The sequence below is a fragment of the Parasteatoda tepidariorum genome, chromosome 3 (genome assembly GCF_982258835.1).
Source record: "Parasteatoda tepidariorum strain Cologne lab strain chromosome 3, Ptep-v5.0, whole genome shotgun sequence".
NCBI classification, from domain to species: Eukaryota; Metazoa; Arthropoda; class Arachnida; order Araneae; family Theridiidae; genus Parasteatoda; species Parasteatoda tepidariorum.
Window position 1 is genome coordinate 42,634,716 of NC_141757.1, and position 15,395 is coordinate 42,650,110.

The following is a 15,395-nucleotide window of genomic DNA, read 5'->3' on the forward strand; positions in this document are numbered from 1 at the left end:
GTCTTTTAAAAAGATTTTTTTTCCTATTCCCACCTGGGTTTATATTTCGTCAATTCAGGTATATTAGGGCAGATTTGTTGTTCACTCTTTCATGGGCACCATGTTAGGTGAGCAAACGTTGCTCCGCAGTAAAGACAGATAGAACATAGAATGAATGAACATTCATGAATTGTCCGGGATTAGAACACAGAACCTTTCTGATGCAAAGTCGGTTCCCTGAACCCTATACAGCCCGGTCGGCTTTAAGATACAATTTAACCATCTGTTAGGTATCAAATTTAAAATTTTATTTTAAAGTTTTAGAGTCAAAATATTAGTTTAAAACCTAATTTTCTAGTTTTGATACATTGGAAATTCAATAATTCTACTTTTAGATTTCAAGTAATTCATTGAGTTATGTTGTGAGATACGTGTGCTCTTTTAGGCTTAAAAAAGTTTCAACTATCAATATTTTGTTCCGACTGAAGACAAATACTGACACATAGCTGAAGTGATCTTGACTACATCTGGAAAAAAGATCCCCCGTAAAACAGCTATGTTAAGAAAGGGAAGATAATTAAAAACGAAAATTTTTAACAATCAATGGTAAATTTTTCTTCGTTCAATTTTTTTATTTTATTTTATTTAGTATTGAATTTAACAAATTTCAAGTTATTTGGTTAACGCTTTCTAATTCGGCATTTAACGGTTCTTTAATGATTTATAAACCCATTTGCTGAATGTATCCCCATGATTTGATGTATCCACAATGTATCCACAAGAGGCGCAATGGGAAAGCTGAGGTATCTCCGGTATTCTGGTAGTTTTTTTCAAACTTGATGGCCATATTATTTCACTATAAAAGTTTTTTGCTCATAAGCATTCCTCTCTTTTTATTTATCTGTTTATTATATTCTTTTCTTACATTTTTAAAACATATATATTTATATATATATATATATTATAATATATAAGGGTGAAATTATCATCGCAAACGTTATTGAGAATATTTTTTGGCAAATGAGAGTGCTCACATTGTAAAATTTAGAAATTATTAAATGTTATGTAATATTTATGGTGGGGTTTATTAAATAAATAAACCCCACCATCCCTATAAAAGTTGGACACCATAACTTAACAAGACACCTTAGCTTGAGTTTATTATCCTCTAAACATTCGTTTTTTAACATTTGAAGCCATAAGTCATGTAATTTCACCCTTTGTTAGAATAGAGAATCATATTAATTCATTAAACATTCTTTTTTTAACATTTGAAGCCATAAGTCATGTAATTTCACCCTTTGTTAGAATAGAGAATCATATTAATGCAAATAAATGAGTTATTGTGAAATAACTCTTATCTACTATTTATATAAACCTCCATTTTAAATAAGCCATAAGAAGAGCATTTGGTAATAGACATAGACATCAAAAGGTTAAAACTAATAAATAAATAGCGAAATGAATAATAGCTCCGAAGAATTTGCATTGGTTTATTTTAGAGCAAAGTATAAAAATCATTTATTTGGTAAAATTTACTTTTTACTTTCTAACTCTATGTCATTAATAATTACAATTTAAAATGCAGAATTACCAAGGAACGAATATTAATACTCTTCAAATGGAAAAATTACCAAATTATTCGTTTAAATACCGTATGTTTAGTTTAACTCTCCAGAATTATGGTATTTTTATAAGAAATGTATTTACTATACTTGTACGCAAATTTTGCCAGAACATTTTCTCCGTTAGCGGGTAATCTGTTAATTATTTTAATTAATTTCAGCAAATCATTTCTGGAAAGTTCCTTTTAGCCATTATTTTATGACATCGAATAAAGCAGATTCTATATTATTGTTTTAAGAGAATAAATTAAACGTAAATAATAACCATTAAACAGGTATTTGATGTTTATTTACTTACGTTACGTTATTTTACACGTAAACTCAAAACTTATTTAGATTTGGCATTCATTTGAATACCGTTTGTGACCAGACCATGTATAGTCAAAATTAATGATCAGAACATTATAATACGCATTTTTTTACATTAAATAAAGCACAGACTGGAATATAAAGAATATACAAAGAAAGAAAGCAAACCATTTATGTCAAAACATAGCTTTACATTTAAATATGACGCACTAGATAAGCATGCCCACTTGCTTCAGTGTATCAGTTACGTAAGTTAGTAAAATAGTTTTCTGATTGCATCAGAACTACATGTAAAGAAGGCTCTTAAGAACAACTAATGACGCTCAATTTCAATAGCAGTGCTCTAAAACAGTAAAAAAAATATAGTTTCTTGGCTGATAAAATTTTTCTGACAAGAATAATATAAAAATTTCCAATAACTTCTCAGTTAAAGAATGTTATTTTTCCATTCATATGGTAACGGTTGATTGGAAATAATTCTGGTCTTCAAAGTTATAAGACTTACAACCACACATACTGTAATAAATACAAAACCGGAAAAATTTTTTAACCTAATAAGTGTTTTTTTTTTCCAATGTTTTAAGATATCATGATAAAATTACGAAATGTTGCGACATTTACCGAATTTTATCACGCATTATATAACCATATTTTATTGATTATTTTGCTAAAATCATTACCAAAGCTCTTAATATCATCTCAAAAAATATCACCGAGCATTTTGGTGTTCTTATAGAGCCAGAAACATGATAAAATTTACAATATTCTGGTTGTTTAAACCATGCTTTTTTCTTCAGAGTATGAAAAGGTAGTAAAAATTATTTGATTTCCATTTTGAAGTTGTCTATTTACAGTTTATGAATGAACGTGATATTCTCAAAGGAGAATTTACTTCGCGCTAATACAATAAAAAAATAGTTTGCTGATGAATTTGTTAGATCAGAATATTTCTTCAATCGAAGAGGTAGAATATTTCCTTTTTTCTAAAGAAAAAAAAAACAATTAAATGAACATAAAAAAGCAGTTACTTCATCAATATAGCAAGCCATATCAGTGGGTTAAATGAAAAGTAGACAATAAGTAGTTTTATAATCTTAGCAAGTCACTAAAATGCATACAGCAATTAGTGTTGTTTGATTTGGCACTATCTAATCAGAGTTGCAACGACAGAAAATTTTTTAAGCGGACTTCTTATATTAGCAATGCCACAACTGCAAAACATGAGTTTAAAAACGCACTTTTTAGTTTAAAAGCATTTTAGATTAAATGAACATCTCAATATTGCTTTAAAGTCACCTTTAATGAAGTTTGAATAAGCAAAAGTTAAAATTGACAGTTGAAATAATAACTTAAGTTTAATTTAATTTCAGCAATAAATGAATAAATCAGAATAGTACCGCAAAGTTGCATTTTGAAATTTCTATTATGCATATTTGAGTTTCTAAACTTAGATAAGGCTGAGAATAATAATGATAGTATTTTTTTAAAAAAAACTTATATTTATAGAATCTTGTTCTGATTACGGGAATTAATAGTCAAAACATGATTCAAACATTTTTGTTAAATAAATTTTAAGAACATTAAATATTTTTAGTGCTATTTGTTTTTGCACTTATTTAATTTTTTGTATGCTCACATTTTTTGAAACGAACTATTTTCTGTCTTAAGGTTCTAAAAGTGAACGGTGAAAAAAAGTCCATAAAATTACTGTACGCTACGGTAACGGTACAATACGGTACCATTATCATGTACAGCATAGTAATGGTAGCAATACTGTTCCAGAATATGGTATAATTATTCGGGCAGAAAAACATAATTCAGGTTAATGAAATCAAATTATATGGTAGTTACATATAATAAAGTAGTTAGATATACTGTAGCACATATTAATAAATCTACATTATTTTATTGATAATTTTACTAAAATCATTACCAATCAGCTTCAGAAAAATTACCGATGATTTTGGTGTTCCCATAGAGCCATAAAAAGTCTACAGAACTTTAGAAGTTTGCCTGTAATTTTTCTCATTCTGAAGCGAACATGTATTTTTGAATACAGCTTTAAGAGTTTGATTTCCATGCTTTGAAAATAAACAAAAAATGTAAACAATAGTACAAGTTATTTCTTCACATGAAATGTTATTACGAAACTTATTAATTAATAAAAGAGAAGAAAAGTGAAATTGCACACAGCACAAATTATAAAGAAATTCTTCATCATATATTACCTAGTATATACACTTATTCCACGTTCACTTACAGTTGGAATCATTCTCAAGCTATGCAATACCAATTTAGGTACAGCAAATTCACAAAAACAATCAACATTTTATAAGTACATCACTACCATGATATTTTCTTAACTTAAGGCATAATATGCCATATCTATGAACCATTATTTTGGAATGAGTTAGTTATAGCAACGAACATGTAAAATGCTCTTCATTAAATGAAATCTTAATTACTAGACACTATTAAAAAAAAGAAAAAATCTGAAAATTATTGATGAATGACTTATGAGAATGTGAATGAATGAGTGATAATGAATAAATATTTGTTTTTGAATACAGCTTTCAAACTCTGACTTCATTCCTTTTTTCGCATAAAACGTTATATCGAAACTTATTAATTTATAAAAGGGAAAGAAAGTCAAATTACACTCAGAACAAATTATAATAAAGGTCTTCATCGTATATATTTCTTAAGATATACACTTATACCACTTTCACTTACTGCTGGAATCATTCTCATGGGTTGCAATACCAATTTATGTTGGTCTACAAGAACAAGATTTTGTAAGCACTTCACTAACATGCAGAAAAAGAAGAACAACTCTGAAAATTATTGATGATTGACTTATGAATGAGATTTTAACAAATAAATTTTTATGCGCGAAATAAATGTAAGGACTGAAGATTTTACATTCACTCTATAATACTATATTCTGTTTAAAACAGAATGAAAATAGAAAAAATTTGATTAAATTTTCGAAATATATTAAAAAAATTCATAATAATATTGAATAAAAAGAACATTAGTTCGATGCAAATGTCTAAAAAAAGGGCTTTCAAAACAGAAAAAAAATCTATTGAAATTAAACATTGCCTTTTTAGGATTGTAATTCGTGAAAGCCCATAAATTGCAAATAAAAAGCAGACTTGGGAAACTTATAATTTTGTGTGTATGAAAGATCAATATATAAAAAAAGAATACTCATTTTTATTTATATTATCATTGCCATTCATTTCCGTTTTAATTTAACTTCTGTAGAAGTAATAAATTTTTGATATCATGTATATTTACCATCTCATAATAAAATATTATTTATTTTTACATACATGTATACATTTGTTATTACAGTTATTTATTTCACATACGGATTTCGTAATTTAAGCACAAAAGGCAATCATTCAGATAAAAATTTATTTACACAGCTTCGTTGTAGCGAAATAAACGAAGAAGAAAGCTTTTCAGGAAGGTATTTAAATTATATTTTTCATTTCTCTTTGTCCAAAAAATGTACTTAATTTATTTTCCTAGTTGTATTAGATAATGTTTTCATTTATATTTATATAAAATCTTTTATTGCTTGCTTTATTTCCCTTTTCATTAGATTTTTAATTTATTGACTATGACGTGCATCAAATTATGTACTATTTCTAAAAAACTAAGCAGAATTACTGTCATAAAAAATGCAACCAGTAAAAGTTCCAGTCTTTAATTCGCCACGGTGAAAAGCAGATTTGTCGTTCCTGTATTGAAATTTTGATTAATTTTGATTTTAAAGAAAATTCTGAAGTAAAATGTCGTTCCGTCTTTTCGTCGCAATCTTCATATGCAGTGTTGGTAATATATTGTAATAATTCATTGATAATTCCAAATTGCTATTATTCGATGCGACTCTAAAAATTTTTTAATGTTACAGTTGGATCATCAGCTGCTCGTAAGTTCATAGATTCTTTTATTATTTTTTCTTAAGAATAAAAATATTAAGATCTATACATTACACATATATAATTAATTATACTGTGTGTAACATAATTAGTGATGCTGATATTAATTTGCAAGTAATTTAGAAGAAAGTTTATTGGCATAAGAATAAAAAATGAAGAAGTTCATGATATTTATCAAAAAAATTGAAATTAATACATTTTTCATCAAGAAAAAACTAACTTGTAATGAAATTAATGTGCAAGGAAAAAAATTAATGAAATTAATTTACAATTGAAACTAATTTACGAGGAATTCAGAAGAAAATTTATTGGTGTAAGAAAATAACATCAAAAAGTTCAAAATATTTATACATCTGTGTAGCTTTTATTTTGGAAACAGCTCAAAATGCGTGCTTTAAAAAATGGCGCCTTTTAAATATTCAATCCTAATTTCAAAACTAAACGAGGAATTTAGTAAAATTTTAAACACTAAGCACAGTCCGTGTGTGACAAAATTATGAGGTGAATGGGTATACTACAGATGTATCTATTTATTTGATCTCTTTCCATTCAAAACTCTAAATGATAAATGTTTTTAAGAAAATCTAAATTCGTACAATGAAAATTTAATATCAAAATAATAAACTTTTTCAAACAAACAAGTTTTCAAAAAATTTAATAAGTAATAAAGTTTTGGATTTTTTACAAATTTCTCATATCATTTTTAACTTTTGAAATATTTTCATAAATGATATCACATTTCGAATTTATTTGGATCTATTAGTTTATTCTCTAAGGAAAAGAACAATTTTTAATGGGGAAATTTGAATAACGGAATCATGTCCATTTTGTTATATAGCTATGATCAACATCTTAAATACGCATTTTGAACCATATTCATTCTCTGCATTCAACAAGCATTTTAAGTTCCAGAATAGAATCTGTCCGACAATATACTGAAATATATTTTCAAGATTATAAGAGAAAATTTTATTTACGTTACGATATTTTATAAAAATAAGGAAAATCATTGAAATGAAATATATCGAAGTAAAGAAAAATAATATTAATTTATTTTGGTATAACCATACTGTAAGAAAGGTTTCTCTAAATTGAGCAAAAATGTGTCAAAAACAAATAAACAACAGTTAAAAGCGAAAACCTCATTTGCAGCATATACTAATTTTGGAGCAAAATGCATAGAGATTTTGCATTTTGTGACTTAGAGGGAAAATGTGCGAGAGAGACATTCTTTAACTCACTGCAAAATTCAAACTAAAGATTTCCGGGGGTCATAGTAGGATGTTCTACCCACCATTGTTGTACACCCTAGACCAACAAATGATAGGCAAACTTTTGATGGATGGGCATACCTAGATGGCCATTTTATACATTTAATATTTTCACCATTATTTACAATGACGTTGTATGTGTGCAATCTTTCCATACTTAGTAAATAATGTTAGAACTCGAGCGGGTAGAAAAATCCGCTCGTTGGAACTTAAAAATGCTTAGTCTGCCTCATATGAAGTACAATTCACCTATATTAGATTCCATATGTCAGCTCCTCAAGAAAGACAAACACTAGTTGGGGCCAATCTACGGCTATTCTATAAAGAACTTCTGCTTTCACATTTTACCAATTGAAGCTGTCTGTGTTAACTATTTCCATCAATCTATGTCTTGTAGAACAAAAATAGAGAAAGTAAAGAGGTCATCAGTATGTTAAAAAAGAAAGAACAAAAATGGCTTTAAACAAAGTAGACAAGAAAATGGATGTATAATGTATATTGTTTATATTCGCCACGGATCGGCAATTTAAAATTCTGTCCACGGGTTTGATAAACCTTCCGGCGGGCCACAGTTGGCGGCCCACGGCCCGTAGTTTGTCCATCCCTGCTCTAGACCAAAGAGAGTTGGAAAACTTTATAAAGCAGCCCTCGCATCAATGCGTCATTACATACACTCCAGTTTCTTAAAATTTTTAAGATAAATCAAAACAGTAAAAAAAAATGAAATTAAAATTACCTATCTCCTAATTAAGCTGTTGGAAAATGTGTTCTCCAAAGTTCGAGTTCTTGTACCATTGTAGTTGTAAATTAGTATGTCATGATGTGTCATTGTTGCGGTCACTATATAAAGCTTCCTAACTTTCTCTGGACTGGAGATGTCTAAACTGACAGCTGCGTTGGTTATGCATTCATTTACGAACCAGGACGTCCTTAGATCGAATGCTGCGGCTGTGAAGGAAAATCTCTCTCACATATGACTCTCTCCCTATTTGAGAATATACATTTACCACTATGCTACTACATTTTGCTCAAAATTGATTATAGATACATCAATAATGATAAATGATTAATGATATTTGGAGTTTTCAAATTTCACTCTAATTTATTTGAACTATTTTGACATTTTTTAAAATTTTTTTTACAGACCGTGATATAATGAAATCTTAGGTATTTTGTATTAATGTGAGAATATACATTTTAAGGTTTGCTTTTAATAGCAAGTGCAAATAATCAAAATTCAAGGTCTTTTATTCCTAAGTTAGCGATGGAAAGTTTGAGGATGATGCATAAGTACAGTTATTTATTCTTTCCCAAGAAGCGTTTCGATGAAAAACCGAAGTTGAACCTTTGGATTATGACGACAAATTTTTACCCAGCATTAAAACAACACTATATTTAATATTTATTATAAATTTTCCATTGCAATTATTATTGCATTATCTGTGGAATTTAATACCGAATTAAAGAATATCCTAAAGTAAAGTAAAGTAAGTAAAGTATTCTAAAGAAAGTTTTTTTCATGTATTATCAGGATGTTATATTGCCAAACAAAATAGCATTGAAACGTGTTTGAATTATAAATGAATTCTGATATATATTTTTGGAGATAAAATTATTTTCCGAAGCTGGTATAAGACATTGTAGGTATTCTGTTGTAGAGTATTTGAGCGATGAGTCAGTTTGATGAGAAATAAATTCTAGTTTCGTACTTTATAAAACTAAGTGATCTGAAATTTAAAAAACTGGAATAACTAAAAATAATCATTCAAAAATTCAAAAAAAAAATTGCTAAGCATACTTGGTAAATCTAGGTGAATGATAATAATTTCTGATAACGTGATACTCAGCGAAGTCTGTATTGTTCTAAAGGAATTTAACACTTCTTCAAATCCTTCTAAAAATATAAGATATAATTAATTACTCATTTTACGAATTTATATTTTTATAATAAGAAATTATTTGAAGAAAATGGCCAAAAAATACAGTTTCTTTTTTATTGTTCTAAATATATATATTTTAGCAATTACAATTTATTTTATTAGTTTGTATTGTGTTAGGCTTAAATATGCATTATGTTTTTTCTTGAAAAATTTACAAAAATTAATTTCCTCTACTAACTCTGTTATTTCAGCTCTGCCAAATCGTATGTTGTTTTATTTTATTTTTATACAGTATATAACTGAAATACTCAGAATTATCACCATTAAAATAGTTGATAAAATGAAATTATATTTTATATTAAATGATTATAACATGATCAATATTGTACATTTAATGAATAATATATGAAACATCATAAAACGGTTAACTCGTCAATTACTTCATATATTAGAAAAATATGAACAAATAAATTTTTAATATTTAAACATTTTTTTTTCATTTGAAATTTAAATGTGAATGTTTTTTTAACGAAACGGAAAATTTAAAACGCATATACTTTATTCTTATCAACTCTTAATAGTCTACTCGAATAATAATCAACTCTTAAATTATTCCCTTTAATTGCTGAATAAACCTTCAATGTGTCATATAAAAACGTCTATTCTGAAAAATGCATTTATAAATAACTGTGCAATTCTATGCCGTATTATAAGTTGTATTTATTTTTTAACATATGTTCCATTATCCAAAGTCAGAGCCTAAATGTAACAGATGGATATTACACGTGTATTCAAAATTAAAATAATATTATTCACTTCTGAAATAAAACAATTGATATGATAAAGTATCATTGTTTCGTTAAATGCATGCTTCAATTTAAGTATTTTTTGAATCGTGATACTGAAATTGACATTTATTTAAATTGGTAGCTTAAAACCATATAGTTATAATAGCGAAAAAATACATCGATTATAAGATTAAATTATGTTAATAGAAATCATACACCTTAGAAGCGATCAATCTGTTAACATTTTATGAAGGGTGCAAAAATGCACCAAAATAAAATTAAAACTCAGAAAAAATTATTAACTAATTTGAAAGTGACATTTTAAAACATTAATGTATGTTTAAAAAATCGAAGGCAAAATAGCAAAATGTAAAATTAAATAACACATTAAAAATTAGACATTCAAGATTAGAGCACTCATTGTTTTCTATTAAATACATTTATCCAAATTTAAATTTTATTTATTTCTAAAAGCAATTCTAATTATTTTTTAGCATTCAATATGTGTAAGTATTGCTGGTATAGTAAAACATTAATTAGAATAAAATCTGATAAGCTTCATAAAATTTAATTAGAATAAGCTTTAAAAATTTTTATTTTGATGATTCCAGCTAATAATATTTTATTGAATTTTTTTTATAGTTGATTACCTTCCTACATGTAAGTTATATAATTTAAAAACTTCATAATCTAAAAACTTTGGAATTTCCAGTTTTAATTTTTTCTAATAATACATTTTTGATATATTTTGCTTATTTTATTTCCATTTCGGTTTGAATTTAAACAAATAATAAAGATTTATAAAAAAAGAGTTAAATTAGATTGAAGTTACTTATGAAATCTTTCATTTTCATATATGCACTATTTCACAATTGCTAAGGAAGTTGCGTTTTTCGGAATGATTAATAAAGGACCTTGATTGAATAAAAACTAATAACTAAAAAACTAAGAACATATTCAGTAGAGGTGATATGTATTTATTATTATCCAAAATATTTCAAAGATAGACTTATCGAAAAATAATAAAAATAAAATAAAAAAGATGCTCATTGGACGATTTCCAAACAGACATAAAAAATGGGTCTTATTGCTAGAATGAAACAGAAATGAGCACCTAAGTAAGATTATGAATAATTCAAGTACTAATGTACTTATTTATGCTGTCTACTATACTATCAAAAAGTCTTTGGGGGATTATGATCCATTCATCTCTAAAATCGTTTTTAGCTCAGGCACAGTTTGGCAAGGGCATTTGTTTGTGAAACACGTCTACTAAGAGCTTCCTAGCTCTATAATATTTAGGTCCCAGGAGTACACAGGCTATTGCATACGGACAATATGTTTACTTTCTGGTGTGCCCGATATCTTAAACCACCTGTGTAGTCACACATTGTCGTCCATAAATGGAAAGTTTGGACCTACCACAACCCTAAATAGACAAGCATGATCCAGAATTATCTCTCTGCAATACCACTGCGATATAATTTTACCACGCTCAACAATGTGAAGCGGTGATCAGCTATTGTGCATGATGCGTGCTCATTTCGGCACTCCTGGGCCATACTGATTACGTTCAGGAACCTATTGTTGTGCACAACGTGTTCGCCTTTCTCTCCACACTAACTAGTAGTCACAATCACTTGTCATAGAGAATTATGCTTCTTCGGATAGTCTCTCTCTGGTTATCCCAACCAATACGTTCCTAACTCCAGCGTATTCTTTCTCGACGATGGTGTGGTTAAAGTGAAGGGCATTGAGCAGATTTCCATGCATGAAAACCAACTTGGTTTTATCATTGTGAGATGGTTTCGGCAAAACCATGTGTACAAGTAGTTGTGGCAAGTTCTGCGGCTATCTGCCTGCGAATGACATTTCTGTTCCTTTTCTCTACTGGGGATGCAAATTATTCCTCTGGAGGTGCGGTTGTCCTGCAACGAATAACAACATGCCATCGTTGAGCATTTCCCCCATTGGCAAGCTTTTTTAATCTCGAGGTGACACTTTTTGACACTCCGATTACTGGATTACTGCGACCACAGTGGAGATATTTTATCCTGCTTTCATTCATCTAACTGCTTGTACACGATTCCAAGAAATCACATGACATCTTGCTAATATTTTGCACTTAATCATTGCAATACCACTACCACATTGAATTTTTCAGAAATAATATACCTTTTATGGAGATAACAGGTACTGCTATACCACGCCCACCACACTTGATTTTGCTGATATTAGTCGTCTTCCGAAAATGCAACTTAGCATGAAAGCAACTTTGGTTTGATATATATATATATATATATATATATATATATATATATCAAACCAAATTATTTCAATATGACTCTACGAAAAAATTTGTGTTCAAAACGACTATATAGTGAACTTTACAGTGTTTCTGGATCTAAGAGAAGCCAAAAAAACTCAACTCGGTAATTCTTACCGAAGCGCTTTTGTAAGAATTTCGGTAAAATTAATAATAAAATATAGTTTTATAATACGTGATAAAATTAGCAAATGCAGTAATTTTATCAGGATACCTTAGAGCCTGGCATAAAAACCATCATTTGTTTGATTATTTTTACTAAGCCGTGTGGCAATAAGAGCTATAATTTTAAAATCTATAATGTCCGGTTAGCCGTTGCCATATGAATGAAAAAATTAACATATGAATGGTATAAATATTTGGTTTCATTACCCAGAATTAAGATCTCTCTCAAACATCATTGCCATATAGTACTGTAGTTTTAAAATAATTTTTTCAGTGCATATTACTGCAATACAAACAAACTTGTAAAATGTTTTACGGGTTTGTGTTTCAAACAAATAAGTTTTAATATTTATATAACATGCTGAAATCTAAAATATAAGAAAATAGTTATTAATTTTAATATTTAATTTGTATTTATCATGATTAATATTTCATAATACATCACTTATATTTGTTCAAAATACGTAGTTTTGGTTATACCAGAACTACAAATTTGGTAAAATTCTTCAATTTTGGAACAACATTACGTTATTGAAAAAAAAAATGGCTTAGAAAGGTGTAAAGCTATCTATCACAATAATTATTTAGTCATTGAAACATGGTACAGTACTGGATAAATTTTTATGATTTTGTTTCATTAATTTGACAATGTGAAATCGAAGAAGATATATAAACGCGTTTTGTTCTCTGTTACATGGCTATTTTATTATTTAGTGGTTGTCATACTAGCCAGGTCTGGTAGGTAGGACATGTTGTCTGACTAAGATTTTAATTCAAAGTTGCACTGATTTATTATTAATTAATTTATAATGATCTTATTTTGCAATTTTAAATAAAATTAAGGGAAATAATAATTTAATATCATTAATTGCTTTCTCCAGAACAAAATTTTGATTCACAAAATTTGAAAAATAATATCCAAGAATAGTTCTGATATCCAAACCTAAACTAAAAAATTTAAGTAAGCTCTAAAAGTTACATAAAAATACATAATCAATCCAATGACAAATAATATATCTAAATAATAAGACGATGTATTTAGCGATACTTATCATTTAAGAAATATAATTTATTCAAATTTACGCTACGCACTTTTCTAACACTATTTATAGTAGCTCACGTAATTTATTCTATAAATTTTGTTCTATTTATAGTTGATCAAGTGACAAGTAACTATTTAAACATTATGTTCTATTAACTACACATTTTATTGTTATATTTAGAGTGAAGAGTTTTGTAATTATAGTATGTTAAATTATAGTTTCAGTCTATGATCCGGTACTGTTCCGGAAAGTGCGGTATTGTTCAGGAAAGAGTTTAGAAAAAAGACGAAGATTTTATAATATTTTATGTAACTTTATCGATTGATGTGATTTCTAATTTAATAAGGACTATGCCACAATTCTAGTAGTGGTATGCTTCTATTATTATAAACATCTATTCTAGTTGGTAAAAAAAAACTTACCATGGTATTTTTGACAATCTCATTTACTGTAAAGGTTTTGCCTTCTAAAAATAAGCCAAAACCAGAACAAGTATTAATATGAAAGTGCCGGGTTAAAAAATTGTATTGGATGATGCATTTTACATCCCTCTAAAATAATTAAACTTTTTGGTGACTTGTATGAGTGGTTGCATTGTTTTGGCTTAGCAATATATCTCTCTTCTTGACCTATTTTTGGCACAGGCGTTCTGTCTTAATATCTTCTCTGTGCTCATTGGCTTGTTTTCTCTCCATCTTCGATGATATTTCTGTGTTTTCGAAACTAAATATTGCTGAACGTTTGGCCTCGACAATTGATATTTGATAGTTAAAATGAAAACTATTACGTGAATCAAAAATTTAAAAAAAAAACTGTTATTAATAAAAAATTTATAAAGGGAGAACGACTTAATTGATGAATTAACTGGTTGAGGCCTCTGCTGCAGATAAAGAAAAAACGAAATTACTTTCCAATTTACTTAGTAAGACAATGGGATTTGATTTCTACTTAGTATATTATCCAGTTGTACAAAAAATGCAAAAAATAAACGTCTTAAATTTAGTGCAAAATTTGCCATAATCATTTCCTTTGAAAAAAAAATTGCTTTAAACTATTTTTTTGTAAAAACTACAACCTACAGTGTATGCCTGATCGCTGCTAATAAAAAAGTTGTTTCGAACAAACAAAAATCCCATTTCTTAGAAGGACGTCAAAAGCCGTTTTCTTGAATTAACTGATTTTACTCACCGTTGCCAGATATAACTTTACAAAAGTTTCACTTACAATTAATTGCTATTTGGGAGCAAATAATCACACATATTATAGTGAAATTCTTTCTAATAGAAGTTTGGAATGAAAATCCAAGTTGAATAAATGAAGAAAAATATTTTACCGCTGCTTTATTTTAAATTTAATTTTAGTAATAATGCTCCTTTAAACAATGAAATATCATGAGTTGAACTGAATTTCGATAATTATGTTATGTTTATACATATTTCCCATACACGCGCAGATAGACATACATTGTTATTTATATTACTTACTGTATTTTTTAATAATAATATGTCATTTTACATCTATTAATTTTGTTATTTAACATTTTAGACTTTATTGGAAGTAAGTCTTAAAATTTTTCTTTTAGCTAAATTGTGTTTGTTGCATAAATATCTTAAGGTCAATTATTTTATATTCGAGACATAGTGGTAAAATGAAAAAATCTATATAACATATTCTAAACCAAAGCAACCAAATTAATATAAACTGAAATGAAAAGAATACTTAAGGAGCAAAACTTTACAACTTTAAAAAAACTTAAAGGATGTCTTTTTTTCCATCGAATGTATTTTTCAATAATTATAATTTCATAATAATATAATTAGTACTTTTTATTTAATAAATATTATAGTTTTTAATCTTTGACGAAAATATTAATATGCTTTGTATAAAATAAAAAAAATATTTAATCTTAAAACAATGTATACTATTTCCCTGTAAAATGTATATTAATTCTGTGTTAAGTTGACCATTTATTTATCATGGTAAAGGTCATAGATTAACAACATAGAACTGGAAATTTTTAGTACCCCTGTTTTGAATTAAAAGTAATGTTTAAAAT

The 15,395-nt window shown here is 27.6% G+C and overlaps 1 long non-coding RNA gene across 2 annotated transcripts; it reads left to right on the forward strand.

The window, feature by feature from the left end:
- The first annotated feature begins 5,079 nt into the window (after window positions 1–5,079).
- On the forward strand, window positions 5,080–14,774 carry LOC139425155 (uncharacterized). 2 transcript variants are annotated; one of them, XR_011636412.2, is made up of 5 exons: window positions 5,446–5,759; window positions 5,839–5,856; window positions 9,269–10,311; window positions 10,448–10,465; window positions 13,451–14,774. It is a non-coding gene; the product is annotated as an uncharacterized LOC139425155 (long non-coding RNA). The 2 variants fall into 2 exon arrangements; XR_011636413.2 differs by lacking the exons at window positions 9,269–10,311; window positions 10,448–10,465; window positions 13,451–14,774 and adding an exon at window positions 8,282–9,259 and having other exon boundaries at window positions 5,080–5,759.
- Window positions 14,775–15,395: the final 621 nt, after the last annotated feature.